The sequence below is a fragment of the Neofelis nebulosa genome, chromosome 1 (genome assembly GCF_028018385.1).
Source record: "Neofelis nebulosa isolate mNeoNeb1 chromosome 1, mNeoNeb1.pri, whole genome shotgun sequence".
NCBI classification, from domain to species: domain Eukaryota; kingdom Metazoa; phylum Chordata; class Mammalia; order Carnivora; family Felidae; genus Neofelis; species Neofelis nebulosa.
The window spans coordinates 79,028,210-79,048,322 of NC_080782.1; the positions used below are offsets into that span (position 1 = coordinate 79,028,210).

At 34.6% G+C, this 20,113-nt stretch overlaps 2 long non-coding RNA genes across 3 annotated transcripts in view; one reads left to right on the top strand and one right to left on the bottom strand.

Annotated features, from left to right (window-relative positions):
- The window catches only part of LOC131509944 (uncharacterized), a 175,670-nt gene that overhangs the window by 135,967 nt on the left and 19,590 nt on the right, over positions 1–20,113 (top strand). The gene's annotated exons all lie outside the window — the stretch shown is intronic.
- The window catches only part of LOC131509939 (uncharacterized), a 156,311-nt gene that overhangs the window by 99,696 nt on the left and 36,502 nt on the right, over positions 1–20,113 (bottom strand). The window contains exon 1 of one of the 2 annotated variants that reach the window (XR_009260803.1): positions 18,258–18,493. The exons of the other annotated variant lie outside the window; for it this stretch is intronic. This is a non-coding gene — a long non-coding RNA (uncharacterized LOC131509939). Of the gene's footprint in view, positions 1–18,257; positions 18,494–20,113 lie in introns of those variants that run through there. 2 annotated transcript variants of the gene reach the window in all.

Here is a 20,113-nt window from a genome sequence, read left to right on the forward strand (position 1 = left end):
ATATACCACAAAAGAGCAAGCTAAATAACATTCCAAATCAGCTATGTGAAATAAAAATTCTTAATGTATATTATTTGGTAATCTCACAAATAAAAATACCTGGATGAAAACTTATGTTTAATTTTAGTAAGTCAAATCAAGATAATAGAAAGGAAGTTTACAGTATCCAGTACTTCCTACAACAACAATAATGTCTTTCCAAATCCTAAATCTACCTCTTCTCTTTATTCTGTCTATATCACATCTTTTAATATCAGAAATACAGACAGCAGTATAATACGTATAGCAAGCTTAATCTTGGCAAAGATTCCATGGTATAGAAAACCATGGAATGGGACAGTCACTTTGAGATAATCTAGCCAAGTTAATTTTCTGAGAAAACTGAGATTCAGAAAGTTAAGGTAATTGATCTGAGGTAAGCATAGGTTATTAACAAAAGATCAGAGACCTTAACCTGGAAATCCTAACTCCTAGTTCAGTGGTTTTCCAAAAATAGTATGTTAGTTCCACCCACACTTAATTATAAATATATATTCAATTTTTCTACTAAAGATTTAATCATATATGTTACTGAACATAATCTTCATCAATAAAATTCAAACAGACATTAAATATTCTAAAAAGCATAAAAATAACAACTCACTTATGGGCTCATGTTTAGGTTAACACAGATGTAGATGGATATACACACAGAGAAACCTTTATGCACATGTGTGGATGCTTGAGTTAGTATTCATACATGCATTCCCTTGCTCTTTTACCTGAAAGAACCTGGAAGCAACAAAATCCCACTAGCAATGATCACAGTTACTACCCAGATCTTGGTCTTTAATACCAATCTCCAAAAAGGGGAACAGAAACACTTTGGAGAAATGACTGATTCTAGCACTGGAGAGCATGGGATCTATGAGATGTGACTTGAGCATCTTGTATGAGATGTGACTTGAGCCAGAAAATAAAGAAACACTCAAAAAGAAAAAAAATAATGATGAGTATGTAAAACAAAACAAAACAAAACAAAACACAGAAGCCAACTCTAAAAGCTCCCAATGGCCAAGGTTGTATATAATTAGGCAACATTTTTTTAAAGGATAATTTAATTATAACTAAAGTATAAAGTAAGTATTTATTAGTCCACAGTGATATAAATAAATGATAAAATAAAAATTTAAAAGTAGAAGAATAAACAATCTCCCATCCTAAAGAATTCCAAATAATCTATGCTGATATTTCACACTTAAAGAGGACAAGCATATCTCCCCAGTCCTTAAGTATGGGCTGTATGTAGTGTCCTCCTGTATTCTTTTACAGAATACAGCATGGGATGGGAAAAGTAGAATAACTTTACAGTGAATAAAAATGGCAAAAATGACTTGTTGGATGACCATAAAAACATCATCGGTAATGTCATATAGATGGCATTTACCCTTGATATGATGTGATGAAAATGGTACTTGACCTCCATGGTCTTCCTACCAAAACTCATAACCTCAAGATATTGAAACAAAAACAACAACAAAAAGAGAGATCAAAAATTTAAAAACCTAAAATAATATGTGTAAAGCAAATACTTCAGTTAATAAAAATGTGTCAATATCAGTTTAACTGTGATAAATGTACTATGCTAATATGTTAATAAAAAGAGAAGCTAGGTATAAAGGTAATGGGAACTCTGTATTATTTTATAACTTTTCTATCAATCTAAATCAATTCTAAAATTAAAACCTTAGGGGCACCTGGGTGGCTCAGTCGGTTAAGCGTCCGACTTCAGCTCAGGTCACGATCTCGCGGTCCGTGAGTTCGAGCCCTGCGTTGGGCTCTGGGCTGATGGCTCAGAGCCTGGAGCCTGCTTCCGTTTCTGTGTCTCCCTCTCTCTCTGCCCCTCCCCCATTCATGCTCTGTCTCTCTCTGTCTCAAAAATAAATAAACGTTAAAAAAAAATAATAAAAAAATAAAATTAAAACCTTAGTTTTAAAAACAAAAAATAATAGAAACCAACAGTGATTCTGGGAATTCAATAAAAACCTCTTTGTGCTGGAAATATATTTATTTATTTTTATTTTATTTTTTTAATTTTTTTAATGTTTATTTCTGAGACAGAGAGAGACAGAGCATGAGTGGGGGAGGGGCAGAGACAGAGGGAGACACAGAATCAGAAGCAGGCTCCAGGCTCTGAGCTGTCAGCACAGAGCCCAACGCGGGGCTCGAACTCACGGACCGAGAGATCATGACCTGAGCGGAAGTCTGTCGCTCAACAGACTGAGCCACCCAGGCGCCCCTAGAAATATATTTATTTTTAATGCATGATTTAAACATTATTGTTCAATGCCTGATTACTATGGTTTGAAATCTGGACGGAGTTGTTTTGGATTATGTGGCTATATCATAAATGAGAAAGATACAATGTAGAGGAAATACGTGATCCCCTAATGATAAACCTCTATTCTACAAATTAGCATAGAGTCAATAAGCAGTAATTATAAGAAGGAACGAGACTAAGGAACTTATCTGAAATCATCTAAAATGTTACAAACAACAACAGACAGTTCAGAAATCTCAATTTAAAAAACCTGAGATCACCACAGGGCAACATGTAGACTATGTCCTAGACTGAAAAAAAGCTTTTTATATATTACAGTTCAGTTAGCATTAATTACATACTAGAAGGCATATGACAATTATACTCAGAAAATTCTATGTTCTGGGGCATCTGGGTGGCTCAGTCAGTTGGGGGTCTGACTTCGGCTCAGGTCATGATCTCATGGTTCGTGGGTTTAAGCCCTGCATTGGGCTTTGTGCTGACAGTGCAGAGCCTGGAATCTGCTTTGGATACTGTCTGTCTGTCTCTCTCTCTCTTCCCTGCTCACTCTCTGTTTCAGATTCTGTGTCTCCCTCTCTCTCTCTCTTCCCTGCTCATGCTGTTTCTTTCTCTCTCTCTCAAAAAGTAAATAAACATTAAAAAAAAAAAAAGAAAAGAAAATTCTATGTTCCCATGCTACTTTATTAACTTAGCTGATGACATGGCATTGAATATCCCCAAATTTTAGTCACTTCATTTCCAAGTCTACAAGATCAAATTAAATAATGTATATCGAGTACTTTTTAAATAGTAAAATCATAAATAACAAGTATTTTCTGTAATCTCCATATACAGACCATCTATGATCCTGAATTTGCAGGCAAATGATAGAGGTAAAAGATCACCTTAGTAAACACAGTATATCAAAGTGCTTAAAACTGGGCTGACTTAAGGGTCTGTGAGCTGGTTTAAAGCTTCACGAGTAAAAATGTTCAGAGATCTAGTAATACAGTTCCACAGATGAAAATGCACATAAAAAATGGCTGAAATATTTGATACTATGATGATAAGTTGCTACCAGATAAAAACATCAGATCAATAGAGACTAAGTGTTCTCACCTCTGTAACTGTGCTCCTAACTCTTATATAATAAAAGGTCCCTTCAATTTCTTTCTACCAATTTGTATCAACTGATATAAAATAAATAATAAACATCTGTAAATTACCAATCACTAACTGTAGGCATTCCCCACTTTGCATGGTAGCATGGGACCATTATAATTACTGTGCAGTTTACAATCTTAATAATTATTCGGTGAACTTTAAAATTGTTGTCAAAATATTAAAATTCCTGTCAGTTATAACTATGTTAGAAAGTTTTAAAAATACAACTAATATTTATTTGTATTTTACAACATTAGAAACAATGAGATTGAAGTGTTTTATTTCTTTGTTTACATAGCAGTAGTTTAAACCATGTGGTGCTTGCCTTCTAGTCACATAATTTAGGACACAAAGAAAGAAAGAGCATCTCTCATACATCTTGGAAACTGGAACCTGCCTTTGTAACTTTGGTCAGTGCTAACATTTTACTCTTTCCCCTTTCCGTGACCTGAAATGTTTCCAAGCGTTTCTTTAGTGTATTTTTGTGGCCAGTATCACTTGCTCTGCGTCTTCTCCATCCTTTTCTTCACAACTTCTTTCCTCCTTTGTGTCTCCTAGTATGCCTTCACTCACTTCTGTTGGCATTGTATCTAGAAGCTCGTCAACAGCAGTGCCAACATTCCCACGATCAGCTATTTCTTCTGTAATTCCCCTTACATGGATTCCAAATTTACTTCCGGTGTCATCACTTTTAATTTCTTGGCTACACTCTCAACTTTGTTGGCCAATTCAATGACCCATTTCTATCAAACATCACATGGGCTTATCACTAGGGACAAATAGTATAGCTACATGCAAAGTATCTGTGCATAAACTGATTGTGTGTGTGGTAACCAATCTTCAACAGACTTTGAAAGAAGTGACATGATTGTATTGATCATAATGCAGATCTATGTTATTGACATAGTGATTTATGGACTGAGGTAGAGAAGTCAAATTTGTGCTTCATGCAATTCCTCACAGTTAATATATCCCAGCAACTGAAATTTGACCTGCGTTGTTGGGAGACTGGTGTTACCGAATTAGCTCAGGTCATGATCCCAGGTCATGAGATGGAGCCGCACACAATGGGCTCTGCATTGAGCATGAAGCCTGCTTGGGATTCTCTTTCTCTCTCCTTCTGCCCCTCTCCCTCACTCTCTCTCTCTCTCTCTCTCTCTCTCTAAAATAAATAAAATTTTAAAAATTAAAAAAAAATAATAGTCATAAATCTTTTCAATCATTAAGGAGATATGTATTAAGTGATTGGAATAATCCTTCTAGGAGGTGGAAAGAAAACTAATCTCTGCCCTCAGAGTACTTACATTGTAGTGAAGGAAACAAGCAGTAAATAGGATAAATAAATTCAGAGAACTAGGATAATGATAACGACAAAGGAAGGAATGGAGCTGGAAAGTGTAAAGTAGGGTCAGTGAGGTGGTTATAATTGTCAATAGGGCAAGCAGGGAAGATTTCACTGAGAATCTGATTTTGGAATAAAGACCTAAAGGAAATGAGGAAGTGGGGCTTATGTACATCTTATGGAGGAGCATTCCCTGCAGAAGGAATGGCAAATGTAAGGGCTGGGAGTTGAGGGTTGTCCTGTTATGTCAGAAGAATAAAGAGGAAGTCAATGTGGCTGAGTCAATGAGAGGAAAAGAGGAGTAATGAAGGAAGAGGGGTTGGGGAGCCAGATAATACAGACTGTCAGATATATTTGCAGCTTGGTTTTACTCTAAGATTACAAGCATGGCAAAGCTTGCACAGAAGAGTGGCATAAACTAATACATTTTAACAGTATCACTGGCTTGTTTCTTAAAAATAGACTGAAGAGGGGCCAGGGCAGATGAAAGGTATTTTGGATTCTATTGAATTAATTCAGGAAAGAAATTGTGGGGCTTTATACTAGCATGGGGGTCTTGGTGTGATGGTAAATATCTGTATCTATTTCAAAATTAGAGACATATTTTATCAGTTTTTCAGTTATCACAGAGATGTTTGAACAATCCTCTAGAGTTGGTTGAAAGAAAGTTTAAGATATTAATTCCTTGAAAAGAAGAACTCAAACACTAATCTTCTGTAAAGAAATATATCATCAACCATGAAAGCTCTTTCACAGCATAGTTTGCAAACATTTTCTCTCACAAAGAAAAAAAGTGAATTTGAAGCTAAAGTTGGAGCAAGAGGAAAGAACATATTTGACTGGAACTTTACAAAGTTAATTTTAGGGGTCCCTTTACCTTTCTTTGGGATGTCAGTTTCACTTCCAAAACACATTCAAAGGCAGGAAAAGGATTCTAAGACACAGAATAAGAGGGAGCAGGATAGCCTCCAGGGAACACTAACCTACAATCCAGAGTAAAGGGCAAAGTCTAAAGGCCTCAGGGCCTTTGAAACAACTTTCTTCCCAATAACTTGAAGACAAACAGCCTAATGCAACAGGAGAAGTTTGTGCTTTCAGAGTCCCCATGTAGGGACACATTTATGTATATAAATTTGTACCTCCATCTCTTATCTAATTCTGGTATCCAGAGGGAAACCTCTTCAACTTTTGAGTATTTGCCTTGTCAACGTGGAGTAGAGAATGTAACTGTTTTCCAGTTGCTAAGGTGTGTGGTGCTTTGCATGTAAATTTGCACACAAATCTTTGAGATACTTTTAGAAATGTATATTTAACAAATAGAAAATACGTTAAGTTACTTGTGATATCTTTGTTTAGGCAAATCACTTTACTAGCTATTATACTGTGAGTTCCCCTCCTCATACTTCCTCTCTTAATACATTTTACAGCCAATGCTGCATATTGTTCATTTTAACAGATTCTGTCTTCTGAAGTAAACAAATGAATACTGATCTTTGTCAACCCCAGGTGACTCATCTTTTGTAATTTGTCATGTCAGATTTTATCAGCCACTTCATACTGGCTTACTGGAAAAGCACAACAAAATCCAATTGATTCAACACCAAACAATTTATCATAACATGACACTTTTTAAATGATGAAGTTCCAGGGTAGATAGAAAAAAGGCATTGCACTACTGAAAAACTCATGAGAAAAAATAAAATAAAAACTTTCTCTTGGTTTTTCAATGTTTATAAGCATACCGCTAGATATTCTATTCCTTTTGAAAAGAAATCCAACATTAAAAGAAATATTCTTGAATATATATATATATATATATATATATATATATATACACTCAGATATATATCTGTATATATAAATATAAATACATATTTATATATATTTATATATATATATATATATATATATATATATATACTCATTTCCTGCAGCTTTAGAAGTTGGCTAGCTTAGTTTAAGACTAATGCACTGACTATAGCACATTCCAATGTTTACCCATCAAGTTTACCTTGATTTTCCAGATTCAATTCTAGCCATTTAGCACCTGCTAATTATGAGATACAACTTCTAAGTTCTTCTGAATAAAATTTTACAGTGCTTCCAAGACTAGCACATCATCAAGAAAAGTAGCTAGACTCATTATTCAAGAATCTGTGATTGCAGTGTCAAATGAAGCATTATTTTGACTGTTTTTCACTGCATCATGCTTCTCACTTGGCAATGTGCCAGCAGACAGACTTAAAAAAAAATAACTTCCAACGAGATTTCTATAAATCCCACATGTCAATTACCCTACATATTATATATAGGAACAAAGTGAACAATTCTGATATACATTAAAAAAAGACACCATTCACTGCATATACAACTTCTTTGAATAGCTGTCTTTCTAATTTACAAATATCTAACCATAACCAAAATAATTATGAACATTTACTATTATGGTTAAAGTAGTATTAAGTATGAAATTTACAACTTACAGTAATTAGGTAAAATTAAATTTCATGCATTCAATACATTATAGGCACTAATAATGGCACTGTGCTAAATGTGGGATTTCACTTTATTTTTACATCTATTCTAGAAATACATTTAAATCTTTATTTTAATGATGAGAAAACTAATGCTCTGATGCTGACGATTCAAGCACATAAAAACTAACCTAAGATGTATGAGAACAAACAACTTAAAAATTAACTATAATTAAGTATAATGAATGTTAATAATGGGGAGGGGTGAGAATGGACAGCAAGAGGAAATAATCAACTTGAGATCAAGAATTCCAAGGATAAGGAATTGTACAGACAGGATTATATCAGACCTGGAAGTGACCACTTAAAAGTAGAAGAGGAGAACAAGAAGTGAAAGAGGAGAAAAGTGGGAAAGGTCTCAGAAAATGCCAAGCACTAGAAATGGAGGAGCATACACAAGTGGTGAGAGTTTACTTTGTTGAAAAATGAACTTAATGGTGGAAGGAAAGTGAAGGTCAAAGAAAGACACTGCCAAAATGTGGAACAATTTGTATGCTGTGATAAAAAGTGTAGATGTTATGCTCAGGGCACCTGTTAGATATTGAAGCATTAAAATCACAATGCTTTCAGATTTTAGAAGATCACTCTCTAAATGGGAGAAGATTGGAAGAGAGAGGCTCTGAATTCAGAGAAACTGAATACAATTTAAAATGTTATACCTGAAATGGGAGGGTTAATAAGAGTACCCAATAAAGAAAACGAGTAGGAAGCAGAGACAAGGGCAGTGGTTTTCAAACCTGAGCAAGTGTCAGACCATCAGGCTTGGTATCATAGGAATTGCTTGGTTTACTCCCAAGTTTTCTAATCCAGAGAACACAGAATGGGGCCAAAGAATTTGCATTTCTAAATTCCCAAGTGAGGCCTATGCTTCTGGTTAAGGACTCCCTTTGAGAACTATAGGTCAAAAGAAGGGAACTGGGAAGAGAGCCAAAAATGTCAATGGTCATTCAGTCACACCCTTCTTCCTCACACTATTGTTGAGTGCAGGGAAAGGATCTCTCCAAGGAATAAATTTGAAATGAATCCAAATCATTCTAATCCCATCAGGACTCAGCATTCTGTCTTTCTGGAGACCACATTTACATAGTATCTCATCACACTCTCACAAGACTAAGCCAAGAAAGAGCTTTAGAACGAGATTTGCCTCTGTAATTCACTTTTGCCTCTGGACAAAATTTGGTTTGTCTATAGATCACACCTGTACAAAACTGGATTAATCCTTATCCTTGTTTCATGACACAAGCATTGTTCAATGTATGGTCTACTTTTATTCATTGTTAGTGAAATAATGAAATAAACACCTATTAATCAAGTACCGAGATAAAAAGATAGGGTATTGACATAAACATATACTAAAGTATCTGGTAGGGGCCCCTGGGTGGCCAGTCAATTAAATATCTGACCTGACCTGAGCTGAAGTCAGATGCTTTAACTGACCTGAGCCACCCAGGAGCCCCAAACATAAAATTGTATTTCATGGTGATCTTGATTTTCTCTTATCTTTCTTGATTACTAGTGATTTTGAACATCTTTTTATGTGTTTGCTGACTACAAGTGTTTTCTCTTCTATGGTTATTCCTTTTCTTCCCTCTACTTTATCAAGATTTTGTGTGTGTGTGTGTGTGTTTTAATTGATTTATGGAAGTTGTTTAGATAATATTATTTCTAATTATTTTTATGTTTTCATATAATCCCCAAATGTGTAGCTTTTTAAATATCTGGAAATGAAAGTTTTGCTTGGTAAAGCACACTACCAAGTCATTATTAAACGCACACACACACACACACACACACACACACACACACAAATATCTCTAGGTTAATAAGGGAAATTTGCTAGCCTTGTGAACAAATAACTATAAAACCAAACAAATAAAGAAAAACTTGAGCTGTTTCCTAAGTGTAGAAACTTTATAAACTTTCTCTTTAAAATCAGAAATAAGGAGAAATTCCAACTATACACTGTTGAGAATTTAGCTAAACTGTTCCATAATATCGGTGCCTTAGGCAATAGTTTTGTGTCGCCAAGTGGCCTGCAGGGACTTCTGATACTAGTTCCTGTCTAAAATAACAACCCACAGAGTCACAAGTTAATTTAACTTCCTTATATGACTCCCTCAAAGGCCCCTTTTTAAAAAAGTTTATTTATTTTTAGAGAGCGCACAAGCGGAGGAGTGGCAGAGAGAGAGAGGGAGAGAAAATCCCAATCAGGCTCCATGCTTTCAGCGAGGAACCAGACACAGGGCTCCATCCCTTGCACCCTGACATTATGACCTGACCCAAATGCCTTTTGCATAAGCAGTCTTCCTCACCCTTTCCCTGGGCCTTCTCCTGATACATTACTTTCATAAAACCTCCATGAAGCTTAACAAAACCCATTCTTTTTGGTTTGAACTGACTAATTTGGCCTTAGCTCAGGTAACCCAAAACACTCTGAGAACCCTCATAATGAGGGCACAAGACCCAGGTCCTGATGTGTTCTTTGCCTACACTCTGCCTTGACCTCTCCTTGTGGCCCCTGGAGGCATGCCCTCTAACATCTCCAGGACCTGTAACTTATAAACTTCTCTATTTCATTTCCTTTTTAGTCTGTTGTTGAACCAAGGCTCACTATCCAACACTCTGGGTCTCTACTTAACAACGTTAATTTTTAACAAGCCATAGCATACAATAATATAATATAATACTGTAGCCTTTAGTCAATAGTATAAGGCCAGAAAAAGAATTTAGAAGCAGAAGCATTGGAAAGGAAAAAATACAACTTGCTTTTTTGTTTGTTTGTTTTGCAGATAATATGACCATTCACCTAGAAATTTTTAAACAATCTGCAAATTTTAAAAACAATAACTGAAGTTTAATTGGCTACATATGAAATTTATATACAGTAGTCGATTCGTTCTGATACCTACTTCCCTTAGAATTAATGCTTACTCCCAAATTTATCTGGTTTCCCAATGAAATAGACTCTTACTTAATCAAGTATAGACATATCTGAACATCATTTCTGAAATACAAAGTTTAACACAGTTTACTCTCAAATTGGAATTTCTCTCTGTCTCTCACACACACATGCATAGGCATATAGAGATAAAATTCAAAGGGGATACCTTTTATACAAATAAACGTGATCAAAACTTTTTTTTAATTAAAAACAAGCAAAAAAAAAAAAACATTTAAAAGGGGCACCTGATTGGCTCAGTTGGTTAAGTGTCCGACTTCGGCTCAGGTCATGATCTCATGGTTCATGAGTTTGAGCCCTGCATTAGGCTCCCTGCTGTCTGCACAAAGCCTATTTCTGATCCTCTGCACCCCCTCCCTGCCCCTCCCTGCTCACGCTCACTCTAAATAAATAAATAAATAAATAAATAAATAAATAAATAAATAAATAATTTTTAAAAAGGGTGTTTCAGGAACTATAAGTTTTATCGTCCACAAAAAAAGCACAATTATTGAGAAATGCTCTGGGGAAATATAAATAAAGCTAGATAATAGGGATTCACAAAGGTAATTAACATTTATTTGATCAGTCATATTTTATATGTACATTGATGATTTCTATTTTTTCTAGACTGTATGAAATCATCATGTAATCAAAAAAATTTTTTGAAATTAAAGGAACAAGACACAACTGAGATAATCAGTTATCCTATGGAGATTATAACCTTTTCCTTGATATTACTGCCATAAGTGTGTGCAGGCATCATTAACAGTATTTCCAAAAATGGAAATAAATATAACATGGGAGAACAAATAATACAGTTTGTTAGGCATCTTTAATGCTTGAGTAAAGACATGTAAGTAATATGGGTTAAGTTTTTGAGTAAGTAGGATAAGTAGAAAATCTATTTTAAAAAACCACATGCTATTACATTTTTAACATATGCTATACATTTATAGGGCACAGAAGTGATTAGTTAACTCAGTGTTTTAATCAAGAAAATCCCCCTGATGGGTATGGCAGAATGGGTGTCTGGTTCAGAGTAGGAAGCAGAATTACATTATTTTAAAATAACAGTGGTAATTTTAATCAAGATTTTTGCCTAAATTTGTGAGCTAAGTGAATAACTGATTACATAATAATCAAAAAAGTAATCTTGTTAGATGATTTTCATATGTCTAAAAATAATCACTTAAGTTTTCTCTCCAATTAGATACATATATATTAATAAAAAGGGGACAGGTGTTTTCTTTAAAACTAATTCTTATCAATAGAATTTAGTAATGCAAATGTGGCTGCTATTGCATAAGTGATCTAAAAAGAATAGTCTAAATTTAAGAATTCTTTAATTCTTAAAGGCATGTAAAAAGTTCCTTATTATTTTAACATTGAACTAGTCAAGTATTATTTAGCATTTCTTCTGTTCCTCCAATAGTTAAACATTTACTGACAATCCACTATATTTCAACCACTGTTCTGGGTCTTGAACAAATAGTAGTGAAACAATCATAGAAGATTTTCTTTCCTCATTGAATTTAATTTTACTGGAGGAAAAGAAATAATATATGTAACATATTATATATAATATTTAATATATAATAATAATATGATCAATGTGAAGGGAATAAGGAGAAAAATGGCATGGAAGAAGAATGCTCACTCAGTAAGTGAGGGCTGTGGAATTCAGCCAGGGTCCAGGGAGGTACACAGGGACCAGTGTAAACACATCCCAGATCTTACACTTATACAGGACCTACCAAACCCTGGATTTTGTCACTTTGCCCCACATCCTAGCTGCAGGGGCCACAAGGCTGGTTTGCCCAGATCATGGTAGACCTTACAGTCATAAAAGATCCAGATATTCCCAATATTGCCTTATTATTTTTTTAATACTACTGGCTATTCTTAGACTGTCCCCAGAATTAAAGAACTTCAGCATGGCTCTAATGTGCAGCAGAGACAGCCTCAACAACTCTAGCACCCTAGTTCAAGTTCACCAATGGAGGTCTGCCTTTACCAGTGACAGCCTGGAAAAACTGCATCACAGGCTGGAAGTGTTTGGGAATGTACACCTTATTTATTTTTGAACCAGTGACAAAATTCTACAAATAGATGGATAACACATTGCTTAACTACATTCATTCAGATCAATGAGGGGGCATATATGGATGCTGTAATTTTTTTTAGGTTTATTTATTTTGAGGAAGAAAGAGAAAGAAAGAGAGTGGGGAAGGAGCAGAGAGAGGAACAGGGAAAGAGAGAGAGAATCCCAAGCAGGCTCCACACCATCAGTGTAGAGCCCAACTTGAGGCTCCAACCCACAGACCATGAGATCGTGACCTGAGCTGAAAGCAAGAGTTGGACATTTAACCAACTGAGCCACCCATGTGCCCCTGGAATTTTCTTATTTTTATCTCTGACCACTGGATTTCATTCCTTACAAAGCCAACAAAAATATAAATGTCGGGGCGCCTGGGTGGCGCAGTCGGTTAAGCGTCCGACTTCAGCCAGGTCACGATCTCACGGTCTGTGAGTTCGAGCCCCGCGTCAGGCTCTGGGCTGATGGCTCGGAGCCTGGAGCCTGCTTCCGATTCTGTGTCTCCCTCTCTCTCTGCCCCTCCCCCGTTCATGCTCTGTCTCTCTCTGTCTCAAAAATAAATAAACGTTAAAAAAAAAAAAATTAAAAAAAAAAAATATATAAATGTCAATAAGGTACACATGACATTTTAAAAAATTAAGCCAGAAATTTCTCACTCTGAGAAAAGTTGAGACTACTTCTGTTATATAGTATTTATAGTTGCACTATATCTGTATGTGTGATATGTCATGTGTGTAAAATCATATAGAGAAAACATGGTAAGATCATGTGACCTACAATCTAATGTTTGATTATGAAATATTTTTGCTGCTGAATGGAAAACCATGTAGAGTCTAAATTAGTGTTAGATACAAATTTTAAAAGGGAGATCAATCTTTGCTTAAAATAAGTGATTCTTGGTGATATTTTCATTGATATCAATAAAAATTAAAGAATTTTTATTTGGCTATGACACTTAAATTTTAATAGAGATGCGGAAATTCTAAAACTTGTCCTTATAATCTTCCCAATGATCTCATTTTCTTTTCTTTCTCTTTGATCCATATCATCTAATTTTAATTTTTCATTGCATAAACTGTTCATGTCCTGATAGGTACTTTTTTTCTTTTCTTTTGATCCAGAAGTACTACTGCTTTTAATTTTGAAAACCATTTGTAAAGTATAGCTGTTGTAGATAATGCCACAAATACAGAATTGAAAAATGTCAAAGACTATTTCTTTTACTCTTTAGTAATATTTCTTGACACCTAAAAAATTTCTTGTCAGCAGAATATTGAAGATAAATAATTTCCTTCACATTCCTGTAGAAATGCACAAAATAAACCTTTGGTCTAAGGTGACATTTATTAACCTGAATGTGAGATTAACTATAGCATTTGTCCGAATAATATTTTATACTCATCTAGAAACTTTCATCTCAGACTCTCAAAAAATGCAAATACATTAATTCTGTAATCCTCATAAGACTCCTATAGAGAGAGGTAATTATTCTTATCACTTCTTTATTGACGAGGAAGCCAAGGCATTGAGATTACTCCCAAGTCATACCAAAAATCAAATCTGACTATAAAAATGAGACTAGTGTTTGAATTTCTAGCTTTCTATTACAAAGTTACAATTATTGTCCTCAACAGTTTGTTAGTTTTTTCAAAATATATTGTTTTCCGAAAGGCAGAACATATGAAAACATTTCTTCTCCAGTAAATCAACCAAAAATAATATTCACTTCTAAATATTGAGATTTTCCAACATATGCACTCTTGAATAGTTATACTGAAGAAACTCATTGAATAGTTATGCACTCAACAACTAGGAAAGGATGTGTGAAAGCTTGTAGGAAGGCAGGATCTTAGGGTGTGTGGGCATTAACCACATAAGATCAACTTTCATTATGGACATGTCTTATTAAAGTATTCAGTGTAGCCAAAAAGGGACAGACAAAATGCCTAAATTTGCAGTGTGTGCTGATCAAATTGCTGTAAAGATCGTCCATGATGATATATGTGATCGAAAGTTATAGCTGCAGCAAGAACAGCTCTCCCGTTACAATTGCAGACATGGATTTATCTAAACATTTTTAGGATTACACTTCCTCAGCAGATGATCCAAAGAGCCATATCTCATCTCACAGCCTATGTCAGATCCAATATGCTCTTACTGCACCATGTCCTGCTCATGGTAGTTAGCAAGCTGTGCCTTTACATTTGTTTACAGAATTGTGTAATTATCCGTCTCCCTTACTGGACAATAAGCTTCATGAGGATGGGGGTGGTATCTGTTTTACACATTATTCCCATTACTTGGTACAACATTTTTCACATATTAAGTAGGAAAGTATCAACACATAAAAAACATTTTAATCTGACTAGGGTATCTGGGCAAAATGTGCTTTGGTTAAAAATATTTTTTTCCATCATGTATAATGTCATAGACTTATGGTAAGATTTCCCTCCCCATTTATCCATATAACAGAATGTGGTAAAAGTATAATACTTCAAGAATTTTGTAGCCTTAAGACAACTTTTAGAAAATAAACCAAATACTCTATCTGAAACATTATTTCATTTACGTAACTTGCTCTGAGATTATCATACCACTGTTGAAATTTAGTGGATCCCTTGAATAAAGCCCAAGTATATTGGGTAAAAAAGTTTTTGCCCTCAAGCCTTTTATTGCATCTTTTTATAAGTTGCATTTGAATATAAGTGCCTATTATTAGATGGGGGTAAGGGGAATGGATTTCCAGAATGATGTAAAATAGACCAATTTGGAACATCTTTTGGAATTCCCCAGAATTTCTCAGACACTAGAATTTTTACTTCAATAAATACCTTTTTGGGGATCAACTGAATTTTAAAAGAGACAAGAGTATTCTGTTCTATTACCTAATTTAAAATATCCTATGTTTCATTAACTTGCTTAAAGTTTTTTTTAAAAAGCTTGGTGAAAAAAACAATAAAAAAATAATAACTGCCCCAAGTAGTACCGTCGTGTACAACAAAATTTTAAACACAGTAAACATGATATGAATTATAACTGTGACTTGCAAACAAGCAACTTGTTTAAGAATATTTTCTTGAACATCTGCACCTCTATGTGCATATGTGCGCCGATGAGTGTAGATCGAGAACATTGCACACATCAACAAATGCAAAGTAAAATTAGTACATCAATTGATTAATATTGCCCCTATGAATTGCAAGTAGCCCTAGTCTGGTTGAGGACAGGAGCTGAAGTCTTCGGAGTCAGAGTCTGGTGTTCTCACTGCAGTGAGGATTAGAAGGCTGTGCTGTAAAATGTAGGATTGGACTCCCACACATGTAGTTGTATAATCTCTCCCAGAGCTCGCTTGGTTTTTAATCTCTGTATTTGAGGTATGAAAGCCTTTTTTTTTTTGAATTTGAGATATAACTTGCTGAAATGACTTAAATTTAAATGCAAATATTAAACATCTCAATACTAACTCATAATGGCATTTATGGTGTTTCGTTACATAGTGTAAGGTTTGTGTGTATGCTTTAGCACTCATGCTAATTTTGGATACATTCAATTTCACAGGCTCATCAACAAAATATCTTTTGCTTAATGTAGAGTGATTTGAAACAGAAATCTTCTCAATATATTTTATATAGTGCAATGAGTGCTGATGATAAAGCCATAGGAAATCAGACATGTACAAGACTAGATATTCCCTTTTCTGATTTTTCTGTCAGTTTCAAATACTGTGAGTCTATTTTTATATTTAATCAGAATAAGTGCATAAGGGGGGGAAAAAACTTTACATAATATCCTGTAAGTAAAATTAGTAAAACCTGGAAAGCAATTTCCATTTTAGTATGTGGATCAGGAGATAAGATTCAATATCGGTTCATTTTCAAGACGGCAAAAGAAAGTGTAATTTTCAGTTCTCTTCTAACTTCTATTATCCACATGGGAGCTGTTATTATCTACATAATGTACTGAGGCATTTGCAATTAGGCTTACTGTTCAGATTAGTCTCCCTTGGTTTCAAGTCACTTTCACTTGAAACGATAAAATTAAATTAGCAGTTTTACCCAGGTCAGTGTAAAGTTTCTCCCGGTGGATTTTCAAGCTATTGTTGCTCTGTTAGAGTTTTCATATCATAACACTGGATGCATTTGGAATGCAAATATTCTTTTCTATCTGTATGAATTTTTAATAAGAGGGAAATATATAATTTTGTTTAAGTCAATTTATTTCATTTAGATACTGTACGAAAGTTTAAAACTGTAGTTGAACACCTTCCTTTGGAGTTAGTTTTATCCTTTTCTTTTGGTGTTTCAAGCTATATGAGGAGGTTTCTATTAAAAATTAACATATATTAACAGGAGAAAACAATACTGAATCCTAAACGTAAAATGAATTGCATTTGCTCTTTGAAACAGGAGACAGAATGACTATGAAATTATGGCTAGGAAAGAACTAGTCACTTTCTCACTTTCATTTTCTCTTTATATTCTTTTATTTCCTGTCTTTCTCTCTGATGTACACTTATTAAATATAATCAGAGGATTGTTTTTCGTTTTTTTCTTTGTATATGTTGGTCTTTTCAGAGTGTAGGATGTACAGAAACTTTTTGAAAAAGGAAAATAGGTAGAGCAGACACGTAAATAGTATTTGCATCCAAATCACACTGCATTTAACTGATGAAAGGGAAAACAAAATGCGGACTTGACAAAAATATTGAACATGCTCAACAATAGAAGTAGCTATATTTTTGCCCTGCTTATTTAAAACAGGAAATAAATTTGCATCCTAGGTTCTTCCCTTAAGAAATTCTCTTTGGTTCCTCAATTACCCCTGTCCCTTCAATCTTCTCTCTGTTTGGAAATCCCTTGCCTCATTCATTGCTTGACTAGCTTTAACTCTTCCTTTAAGCCACTGGTTGTCACTTCTGTGAATGCTTCTCTACATCATCAGACTCATAAAATGGGTGCACATCTTTTGGAATCCTGCACCAGCATGCTCTTACCTCTGAATGGTAACTGCATATTGTTTAGCTCATCTCTAAGGCATGAATTGCCTCACTCATTTCTATTTCCCTAGAGTTTTACACTCATAGAGTACAAAATGAATGATTATTTGTTGAAGGACTAACTGAATAAATGAATGAATAATTAAATGATAGGTTAGGTATTTCTTTTTTTAGAGAAGTAGAAAAAACTGGCAACCACATGTAAGCTAAACATGAAAGAATATTTAGGTATCAGAAATTCTTCCAAATTATTTCCACTCTTTCCTTATAATGTTACATAGTTTTCTGACTCAGAGATTACATCTGGCTGTGTGTGTGTGTCACAAAGAGAGAGAGAGAGAGAGAGACAGAGACAGAGACTGTGGATGCCTTTAGGCAAGGCATGTCAAGTTTACATTCTCTGTAATTCCCTATTACATCATATCTGACCATCTGACCACCTCATACATTTATGGTACCTGATTATTCCCAGGATGTAAGCATTTGAATTTGGAATGCTGTGGGAATTGCAATTCTCCAATAACAATGAAAAATTAAACAAGAAACATTTAATTTGGTGATTCTTCTTTACTAAAAGACTGACCATTATATTAGTTTGAACATTCTAATCTGACACATTTCCTTTCTTTTTTTTAATTTAGAAACTCAATTTCAATATAAACTTCTCAGACAAAAAAATAAAATAAAAATAAAAATAAACACACACACATAAGTACACAATTTCTATCCAGAATTCTTAAAACCAAAACTTTCTAAAGATCCAACATTATTTCATAATTGATCTAACACCTGACTAGAAGTCATGTAAAGCCAATTCTGTTATTTACTTATTCCACTTTATGTAGTTATTTGTACATTTTGATGCAGAACTATTAATGTCACTTACTTCGAGGTGTTCTCCACATTTGAAATGTGTTTCAAAATTTTCATCAATTAAACATGAAAGTAATCTGAATCCTGAAACTCACTCATCGGGTTCTCAGGATTTTACTTGAGGTGATAAAAAACCATATAAAATAAATATAAAACAACTTCAAATCTAAATACAGCTAGACTAGGAATTAAAAAAAAAAAAGAAACTAAGACATAAAGAATAAAAAGAAACACCTCCTGCAGCTGGTAGAGAAGGGATGCTTTATTTAGTAATGTTACACAGGCATTCAAAATATCCTCCCTTGGGAAAGCTATTTTTAACTTGAATCCAGGAATGAACGTGATTAATGTATCCGGTTACTATAAAGTTTTTCCAGGATGAAAATTCCCATCAGCCATTATTTTAAACAACCTTTTGTCAGTTTGTGTTGGACAAACATTAGCAGCTAGACTTTTTATTTTGGTCATGTCTTAAAAATATAATAATATTAAAGTTTAAAGAAAACTGTAATGATGTTACCTAATTCTAGAGTCTTAGCGTTTCTTTTCCTCTCCATACATGCTAACTACTTCACATACTGTCTTTGATATTAAGTAGGTACCAGGTAGGGTTATGAAAAATAGAGAGTTAATACTATAAATAAAGCATATTCTTTTTTTAATGTTTATTTATTTTTGACAGAGAGAGAGGGAGACACAGAATCTGAAGCAGGCTCCAGGCTCTGAGCTGTCAGCCCAGAGCCCAACGTGGGGCTCAAACCCAAGAACCTTGAGATCATGACCTGAGCCGAAGTCACATGCTCAACCACCTGAGCACCCAGGTGTCCCAAAGGCATATTCTTTAAAAAGTGTTTCCCCCAAACACACCTGACAAACAGTGACGTCTTACCCATTGGACCTTGCTGGTAATAGCTGCTTCCTAGGGAAGGTGGTGAGGTTGCCCATGACACGTGAGATCCGCCATACTGTTTTTCTCTTTTCACACCATGGTTGAAGGTGTTGTTGTAGGTTTCCAAAAATGTACAAATTGAAAAACTGAGATTTTTTAAAAGTAAACAAGTGTAATTAAGAAAAAAATCTTGGGGCACCTGGGTGGCTCAATCAGTTAAGCCTCTAACTTGCGCTCATGTCATGATGTCGCTATTTGTGAGTTCAAACCTTACGTCGGGCTCTGTGCTGACAGCTCAGAGCCTGAAGCCTGCTTGGGTTCTGTGTTTCCCACTCTTACTGCCCCTCCCCAGCTCATGCTCTGGCTATGTCTCTCAAAAATTAATAAAAACTGTTAAAAAATTTTTAAAAAATTCTTGCCATCATTTTTTGGTTTGAATCATGTTAATTGCATAGGAGTTAATCTTATTATATCCAAACAGACATAGCTCTCTTTATATTGCTCTGAATCCTTTCAGCTTAATTTCGTAGACATGTGACTGTTTTTTAAAAGGACTTTCTGCAAAACTTGATGCTAGCTTGGAAAACCTACCACAGTATCCAGACTGTATAAGAAAAACCTCATGCAATTTAAATTCAGATCTAAGAGATATATGCATATGCACAAACTTCCCCAGTTGTACTGAATAACAATTTTATTTTTTTTTCTTTTTATTTATTTATTTATTTATTTATTTATTTATTTATTTATTTATTTTTTAATATATGAAATTTACTGTCAAATTGGTTTCCATACAACACCCAGTGCTCATCCCAAAAGGTGCCCTCCTCAATACCCATCACCCACCCTGCCCTCCCTCCCACCCCCCATCAACCCTCAGTTTGTTCTCAGTTTTTAACAGTCTCTTATGCTTTGGCTCTCTCCCACTCTAACCTCTTTTTTTTTTTTTTTATTTTTTTCTGAATAACAATTTTAAAGGT